The 9,583-nt window shown below is 45.5% G+C and overlaps 2 non-coding genes across 2 annotated transcripts; both read left to right on the top strand.

Annotated features, from left to right (window-relative positions):
- Window positions 1-5,360: 5,360 nt before the first annotated feature.
- On the top strand, window positions 5,361-7,283 carry LOC126928469 (small subunit ribosomal RNA). The gene has a single exon (XR_007716694.1). It is a non-coding gene; the product is annotated as a small subunit ribosomal RNA (ribosomal RNA).
- A 2,089-nt stretch (window positions 7,284-9,372) lies between these two features.
- Window positions 9,373-9,527, top strand: LOC126928467 (5.8S ribosomal RNA). The gene has a single exon (XR_007716692.1). It is a non-coding gene; the product is annotated as a 5.8S ribosomal RNA (ribosomal RNA).
- The last annotated feature ends 56 nt before the right edge of the window (window positions 9,528-9,583 follow it).

Here is a 9,583-nt window from a genome sequence, read left to right on the forward strand (position 1 = left end):
CTCGCCGAACGTACGACCGCGGCGCTCTAACGGTCGATCATGGGTACTCCAAGTTCGACGTCGAGACTCGGAATCGTCTGTAGACGACTTAGGTACCTGGCGGGGTGTTGTACTCGGTAGAGCAGTTACCACGCTGCGATCTGTTGAGACTCAGCCCTACGCTTGGGGATTCGTCTTGTCGGTTAGACGAGACCCCACATGTATAGACGCACGTTAGTTTCGTCGCGTACAATGCAGCAGCCGAGTACGGCCGTCGATGCGCACGACGGTCGTACGAGGCGGCGTGGCATGGTACGCGTACGAAGAAAGAAAAAAAATTTTCGCTACGTACGGCCATCGATGCGCACGATGGTCGTACGTAGCGAATTTTTTTTTTCTTTAAAGTCCAACGGCCATAAGTGCGCTGGACTTAACGGCGTGCGCTCGAAAAATAAATCTCGCTACGTACGGCATAGTGCATATGCACGATGTTCGTACGTAGCGATTTTTTTTCAAGTCCAAATAAAAAGCAATACGCCGCTGGACTTAGCTCGAAAAATAAATCTCGCTACGTACGGCATAGTGCATATGCACGATGTTCGTACGTAGCGATTTTTTTTTCCAAGTCCAAATAAAAAGCAATACGCCGCTGGACTTAGCTCGAAAAATAAATCTCGCTACGTGCTGCATAGTGCATAAGCACGATGTTCGTACGTAGCGATTTTTTTTTTTTAAGTCCAAATGAAAAGCAATACGCCGCTGGACTTTGTCGCTGGCGCTCGAAAAATAAATCTCGCTACGTACGGCATAGTGCATATACACGATGTTCGTACGTAGCGATTTTTTTTTCCAAGTCCAAATAAAAAGCAATACGCCGCTGGACTTTGTCGCTGGCGCTCGAAAAATAAATCTCGCTACGTACGGCCGTGCCGAAGCACGATGATCGTACGTAGCGATTTTTTTTTATTCCAATGGAATAACGACGCGTACGAACGCAAAGCAATACGCCGCTGGACTTGGACGCTCGCGCTAGCGCTGCGCGCGCAACCCCTCGCTAGCGGGTATGTGGCGGAGTAGGTAGCAATCTATTAAGGTACGAGGTGGGGAGCGACGCGCCGTGCGCGCGCGCGCACGCAGTCGAACGTTTCCTCTCGTTTCGTTTCCCCTTTTTTTACGTTTCGTCCATGACTCTCCTTCGATCGGAGAGAGTACGACGGATAAAAAAAACGTACAGGGATAGGAAAATATCTAGTACGCTTACAGCGTGGAAATTTCGATCGTTGCTCGCTCGCTGCGCTCGCTCGTACGATTCTAGCCTAACCTAAAACCGTTCCCGATCGCGTTCGAACCGAGATTCGAACGAGATCGAAGAACGAACGCGAAAGGGATTGGTTTTGGGTTGGTCCATATTTTTTTTCGAGCGAGCGGAGCGAGCGAGCAACGCGTAAGAGCGTATCGCGTCCCGACGTGGTACCGCGAGGACTTTGAAATAATCGCAATAACTCCTTAAAGTTCGAAATAACTCCTTAAAGTGCGTTACGAGGTGTGGAAATTTTATTGAAATCGTTATAGTTCGACGTAATCTAGTCGAACGTAGCGGTTTCGTTTTGTTTTTTTCTTTAAATTTTTTTCCACCGGACCTAGCTGACTGGGACGTTGGAACTTTGAAATTTCTCTCGCCCCGGTACGAAAAGGGCCGAACGTTCCTTTCGAAATAATTCCTCAAAAAGCGTTACGAGGTATGCAAATTTTTATAGAAACCGTTATTGTTCGACGTCGTCTAGCCGAACGTAACGGTTTCTTTTTATTTTTTTAAAAAATTTTTTTCCACCGGACCTAGCTGACTGGGACGTTGGAACTTTGAAATTTCTCTCGTCCCGGTACGAAAAGGCCGAACGTTCCTTTCGAAATAATTTCTCAAAAAGCGTTACGAGGTATGGAAATTTTTATAGAAACCGTTATTGTTCGACGTCGTCTAGCCAAACGTAACGGTTTCTTTTTATTTTTTTAAAAAATTTTTTTCCACCGGACCTAGCTGACTGGGACGTTGGAACTTTGAAATTTCTCTCGTCCAGGTACGAAAAGGCCGAACGTTCCTTTCGAAATAATTCCTCAAAAAGCGTTACGAGGTATGGAAATTTTTATAGAAATCGTTATTGTTCGACGCCGTCTAGCCGAACGTAACGGTTTCTTTTATTTTTTTTTTAAATTTTTTCCACCGGACCTAGCTGACTGGGACGTTGGCACTTTGAATTGTTTCGCACTGCTCCAAAAGTGCCGAAAGTACCGAAAGTTCCTTTCGCATTAATTCCATAATAAGCGTTATAAGGTACGTATATTCTGGCATAAATCGATATATTCTAATTAAATACATCGGGATTAAGCGTTAATTTTGTTCTTGAAACGTTCTAAAAAGTTTCGAATTGCACATTGGGACATGGAAAAATTTCCGTATCGAACACGTTTTTTCGAGTTATCTCGCTTAAAAGTGTTACAAGGTAGGAATATTTTTGCATAAATGGACGTATCTCGACGTTTTACGTCGGGATTAAGCGTTTATTTGGTCGCTGGAACGTTTTCTAGAAACGGAACTATGCGACGGGACGTTGGGACTTTGAAGAAGTTCGGCCGGTGCGAAAAGACCGAAAAGGTTTTTTCGAGTTATCTCGCTTAAAAGTGTTACAAGGTAGGAATATTTTTGCATAAATCGACGTATCTCGACGTTTTACGTCGGGATTAAGCGTTTATGTCGTCCCCAAGACCTTCTACAAAGTTTCGATTTTTTCGTTGGGACTTTGAAAAATTTCCGTATCGAACACGTTTTTTCGAGTTATCTCGCTTAAAAGTGTTACAAGGTAGGAATATTTTTGCATAAATGGACGTATCTCGACGTTTTACGTCGGGATTAAGCGTTTATTTGGTCGCTGGAACGTTTTCTAGAAACGGAACTATGCGACGGGACGTTGGGACTTTGAAGAAGTTCGGCCGGTGCGAAAAGACCGAAAAGGTTTTTTCGAGTTATCTCGCTTAAAAGTGTTACAAGGTAGGAATATATTTGCATAAATGGACGTATCTCGACGTTTTTACGTCGGGATTAAGCGTTTATTTGGTCGCTGGAACGTTTTCTAGAAACGGAACTATGCGACGGGACGTTGGGACTTTGAAGAAGTTCGGCCGGTGCGAAAGGACCGAAAAGGTTTTTTCGAGTTATCTCGCTTAAAAGTGTTACAAGGTAGGAATATTTTTGCATAAATGGACGTATCTCGACGTTTTACGTCGGGATTAAGCGTTTATTTGGTCGCTGGAACGTTTTCTAGAAACGGAACTATGCGACGGGACGTTGGGACTTTGAAGAAGTTCGGCCGGTGCGAAAAGACCGAAAAGGTTTTTTCGAGTTATCTCGCTTAAAAGTGTTACAAGGTAGGAATATATTTGCATAAATGGACGTATCTCGACGTTTTACGTCGGGATTAAGCGTTTATTTGGTCGCTGGAACGTTTTCTAGAAACGGAACTATGCGACGGGACGTTGGGACTTTGAAGAAGTTCGGCCGGTGCGAAAGGACCGAAAAGGTTTTTTCGAGTTATCTCGCTTAAAAGTGTTACAAGGTAGGAATATTTTTGCATAAATGGACGTATCTCGACGTTTTACGTCGGGATTAAGCGTTTATTTGGTCGCTGGAACGTTTTCTAGAAACGGAACTATGCGACGGGACGTTGGGACTTTGAAGAAGTTCGGCCGGTGCGAAAAGACCGAAAAGGTTTTTTCGAGTTATCTCGCTTAAAAGTGTTACAAGGTAGGAATATTTTTGCATAAATCGACGTATCTCGACGTTTTACGTCGGGATTAAGCGTTTATGTCGTCCCCAAGACCTTCTACAAAGTTTCGATTTTTTCGTTGGGACTTTGAAAAATTTCCGTATCGAACACGTTTTTTCGAGTTATCTCGCTTAAAAGTGTTACAAGGTAGGAATATTTTTGCACAAATGGACGTATCTCGACGTTTTACGTCGGGATTAAGCGTTTATTTGGTCGCTGGAACGTTTTCTAGAAACGGAACTATGCGACGGGACGTTGGGACTTTGAAGAAGTTCGGCCGGTGCGAAAAGTCCGAAATGGTTATTTCGAGTTATTTCGTTAAAAAGCGTTATAAGGTATAATTTTTTTGACAGGGATCGTTATATCTCTATTAAATACAATCGGATTAAACATTTTTGTCGAATTTTTTGAAAAATTAGCTTCCGTCGGACTGATACGACTGGGATATTTTTGCAATTTTTTCGTTAATTAATGTTACAAGGTATATATCTTTTTACATATTTCGTGTTATTTTAACGTGTTTTAATCGATTATAAAGTTATTTTTCGTCCATAGTCGATAAAACTGTATGTTTACTGATGCAATTTTTCGGTGAAAAAAAAAATTAATTTTTTGGTAAAAATGCATTTATAATATGTTAATAATGCTTGTGGTAAAATATTTCGATGGTTGGATATCGCCTTTATATAGTAGTTATTGAACGTGCGAGCGACTAAGTTCCAGCGTCCCTTCCGAACGGTACGTTGCTACGGAGGTTTTGCACCATAAGCGCGCGGCCGCTAGCCCGACCGGCGCCGGCCTTCCGGCCGGCCCCTTGGTATCTATAAGAGAAGCGTCGAGCCGGACGGTTCGGTCGGAACAGCGCTGGGCGCGTGGCTATTCTACGGCCTCGGTTGAGAATTCAGTCACCGCTCCTCGAGTCTTAGTGTATTTTACGCTATTTCTCGACTGTTCCTCCGTTCTCGTACTGGTTTTTTCTCTACACTGCTGCGCCGCGGGTCGAAGTCTAGGACGTAATGACCGTTAACGTGGCAAGCTTCCCCTTAGTCGGGAAGCTGGTGACCTGTGTGCACGTATTTGACAAAAGTTGGATGCGTGTGTGCTTGTACTTACGGAGTAGCCATTCTTGCAGAGACCATCGGTTGTAAGCTATTTGTAGCTGCACGATGGTCCTTTTGGCGTTCTGTAGAGTGCGTTATCTTCTGGTAACGCGTCTCTACAGAGGTGTTGAAGCTTATAAAAGAATATTCTTACGGTATGTCCAGCATGCGTATACGTGCTTTACCGCTAAGTTATATTCTACGAGAGAAGTTGGAGGAGAAAAGTTACAAACAGAAATAATTCTGTGAAGTATGAATCTTTGTATCGATATATGATGGTGAGAGAGGAGGAGAATTAAAGTGGCTGAGTGACGTTGTTACTGAACCATGGAACGTTGCTCTCTAAGTCATATTACATATATATATAAAATGAAAAGTCTCGTCGTACGGTGCTTACGTCCCACCTACGACACAGAGAGAACTTTTAAACGAAAATGCTGGTTTTTGGGAATATATTATAAGATCCCTGGTTGATCCTGCCAGTAGTCATATGCTTGTCTCAAAGATTAAGCCATGCATGTCTCAGTACATGCCGCATTAAGGTGAAACCGCGAATGGCTCATTAAATCAGTTATGGTTTCTTAGATCATACCTACATTTACTTGGATAACTGTGGTAATTCTAGAGCTAATACATGCAAACAGATTCCGACCAGAGATGGTAGGAATGCTTTTATTAGATCAAAACCAATCGGTGGCGGATGGCTCGTCTGTCCGTCCATCGTTTGTTTTGGTGACTCTGAATAACTTTGTGCTGATCGCATGGTCATCTAGCACCGGCGACGCATCTTTCAAATGTCTGCCTTATCAACTGTCGATGGTAGGTTCTGCGCCTACCATGGTTGTAACGGGTAACGGGGAATCAGGGTTCGATTCCGGAGAGGGAGCCTGAGAAACAGCTACCACATCCAAGGAAGGCAGCAGGCGCGCAAATTACCCACTCCCGGCACGGGGAGGTAGTGACGAAAAATAACGATACGGGACTCATCCGAGGCCCCGTAATCGGAATGAGTACACTTTAAATCCTTTAACGAGGACCAATTGGAGGGCAAGTCTGGTGCCAGCAGCCGCGGTAATTCCAGCTCCAATAGCGTATATTAAAGTTGTTGCGGTTAAAAAGCTCGTAGTTGAATCTGTGTGTCACAGTGTCGGTTCACCGCTCGCGGTGTTTAACTGGCATTATGTGGTACGTCCTATCGGTGGGCTTAGCTCCTCGCGGGCGGTCCAACTAATATCCCATCGCGGTGCTCTTCACTGAGTGTCGAGGTGGGCCGATACGTTTACTTTGAACAAATTAGAGTGCTTAAAGCAGGCTACCTTCGCCTGAATACTGTGTGCATGGAATAATGGAATAGGACCTCGGTTCTATTTTGTTGGTTTTCGGAGCCCCGAGGTAATGATTAATAGGGACAGATGGGGGCATTCGTATTGCGACGTTAGAGGTGAAATTCTTGGATCGTCGCAAGACGGACAGAAGCGAAAGCATTTGCCAAAAATGTTTTCATTAATCAAGAACGAAAGTTAGAGGTTCGAAGGCGATCAGATACCGCCCTAGTTCTAACCATAAACGATGCCAGCCAGCGATCCGCCGAAGTTCCTCCGATGACTCGGCGGGCAGCTTCCGGGAAACCAAAGCTTTTGGGTTCCGGGGGAAGTATGGTTGCAAAGCTGAAACTTAAAGGAATTGACGGAAGGGCACCACCAGGAGTGGAGCCTGCGGCTTAATTTGACTCAACACGGGAAACCTCACCAGGCCCGGACACCGGAAGGATTGACAGATTGATAGCTCTTTCTTGATTCGGTGGGTGGTGGTGCATGGCCGTTCTTAGTTGGTGGAGCGATTTGTCTGGTTAATTCCGATAACGAACGAGACTCTAGCCTGCTAAATAGACGTAACTTATGGTATCTCGAAGGCCCCCGGCTTCGGTCGGTGGGTTTTTACTACCAACGTACAAACAAATCTTCTTAGAGGAACAGGCGGCTTCTAGCCGCACGAGATTGAGCAATAACAGGTCTGTGATGCCCTTAGATGTTCTGGGCCGCACGCGCGCTACACTGAAGGAATCAGCGTGTTTTCCCTGGCCGAAAGGCCCGGGTAACCCGCTGAACCTCCTTCGTGCTAGGGATTGGGGCTTGCAATTATTCCCCATGAACGAGGAATTCCCAGTAAGCGCGAGTCATAAGCTCGCGTTGATTACGTCCCTGCCCTTTGTACACACCGCCCGTCGCTACTACCGATTGAATGATTTAGTGAGGTCTTCGGACTGGTGCGCGGCCAATGTGATAAGCATTGCCGATGTTACCGGGAAGATGACCAAACTTGATCATTTAGAGGAAGTAAAAGTCGTAACAAGGTTTCCGTAGGTGAACCTGCGGAAGGATCATTAACGATATAACACAAAAACTTAAAGAATTTGACTTGAACACTTGAAAAATACGAAACTGTATAAGTCGGTAAGGAGCCGTACTCCTCCTATATCGACGAACCAAAGTATATACGACGTATCAACAAGCTATATACTTTAACAAAGAACAGTTAAATTCGCCCGGAGCGTGGCTTACTCCGTTGGCAAAATGATGAAAAGACATAAGGAGGAGACGACCCTCCAGCTACGAAACTATATGAAGAGAAGGTGGCACTCTCTCTCGATCATCGGGATGAAGAGATACATATATATATATATATATATATATATACATACATAAACGAATTCGAGGCGCCTGCGTGAGGTCGTACACAGAAAGACCCGCCGTCTGCGAATATTATGATTTTATAATAAAACTATAAATGGGAACTTGAGCTTTCGAAAATTAAACTTTGACACGAATATCGAACGAAAAATTACGAATGGAAACCACCCGTAAAGAGAAATGAGATCGAGGCGCTTGCGTGAGGCCGTATACAGAAAGACCCGCCGCCACGATCTCGTATTTTTTTTTTTGCGTCGTGGAGACCGTACAAACGAATAACAAAATCTCTAAAGTGCCTCGTGTCGGAGAGATCATGCTCGCCTATTCTCTTCTATGTTTCGTGGTCTGTGTTGCGTTTGCTCTCCTCCTAGCAACGGGACATCGAAGACTCCTCTTTGGGATCGAACGAAGCGACTAAAACGAGTCGACGAGAGCGAAAGTACGAGTAGCGAGTCGCGCATGTAGAAAGGATACCGACATATCTTCGAAGGTTCTCTTCGAAGATCCATGGATACCTTATGCGCGTCGACCTTTCGTCTCTTTCACCGCTCTCGGTCGTTCTCGAAACGTGCTTCCTACCCATAGGGCGTGTGTTCTTCGTATGTCGTTTTGTTCGAAATAACGAAACCACTTGTAACATACTCGTGGATCGGGTAACCTAGAACGAAAACGCATTGCGTGGATGTTGGCCCGCTATGATAATGATGATGATGACGATGACTATGATGACGATGCGTAGCAACGATTCGTAACTAGTCTAGCCGAAGTTGGTTCAGAGGGGACCGCAGGCTGTCTACCCTCGATGTCGTGAGTCGGACACCCGTGCCGTCGCTAGAGTTTTTTCAAAGCTCGGCTTCTGGATATTGGGAAGAAAGACCGCTCGAGGACGACGGCTGCGCGTGCGTCCCATCGAATTTTTTTTTTTTATACCACCTGAACGACTAAAGTTTCGTCTAGTTCGTCGCATATAACCCGTTCAGAGGGGACCGCAGGCTGTCTATCCTCGTTGTCGTGAGTCGGACACCCGTGCCGTCGCTGAAGTTTTTTCAAAGCTCGGCTTCTGGATATTGGGAAGAAAGACCGCGCGAGGTAGATGGATGCGAGTCCCATCGAATTTTTTTATTTTTTAAAAAAAACAATCACCTGAACGGAGATGTGTTCTCTTTCGTCGATTTTTCACGCTTTGAGTCGTCGCGATCGCCATCCGTTCGGAGGAGATCGCCGACTTCGAAGCCTCGATGTCGTGAGTCGGACACCCGTGCCGTCGCTAGAGTTTTTTCAAAGCTCGGCTTCTGGATATTGGGAGGAAAGACCGCTCGAGGCCGAGGGTCGCGCGAGTCCCATCGAATCTTTACATCACCCGAACGATGGAGGCGCACGCTCTTTTTCTTGAATAATTGGACGAGAGGAATGCATATCGTATTATATATACACACACACACATATATATATATATGGGCTAGCCACCGTGCGTATTTCTTCGCGAGATCGTGTGCTGCACAGAGGATTCAGAATCGGGTGTTATATCCCCGTCGTTTCCTGACGAACGGAGCTTCGATCTCGATGGTTGTTATATATCATAATGTACTTTTCGCCCGGCCGGCGGACGCGCGTATCTTCGCGCGTTCGTCGGATTTCATTTTCGAACGTTTTCGTGTCGTCGATCTTCCGGCGACTTCTGCGCGTCCGATTCCCGTTGGTCGGTCGTGTCGGATCTCGGCTTCGCTCGAACCGAGTATTAAGAGTACATGGAGTACAAGAGTTTTAAAAAATATATGAAAAGATTACCCTGAACGGTGGATCACTTGGCTCGTGGGTCGATGAAGAACGCAGCTAATTGCGCGTCAACGTGTGAACTGCAGGACACATGAACATCGACATTTCGAACGCACATTGCGGTCCACGGATACAATTCCTGGACCACGCCTGGCTGAGGGTTGCTCACGTAAACCTAAGACTGCTTGCGTTGCGTGTCGTTCCTCTCTATCTGTCTCTC

The sequence above is a fragment of the Bombus affinis genome, unplaced genomic scaffold, assembly GCF_024516045.1.
Source record: "Bombus affinis isolate iyBomAffi1 unplaced genomic scaffold, iyBomAffi1.2 ctg00000972.1, whole genome shotgun sequence".
NCBI classification, from domain to species: domain Eukaryota; kingdom Metazoa; phylum Arthropoda; class Insecta; order Hymenoptera; family Apidae; genus Bombus; species Bombus affinis.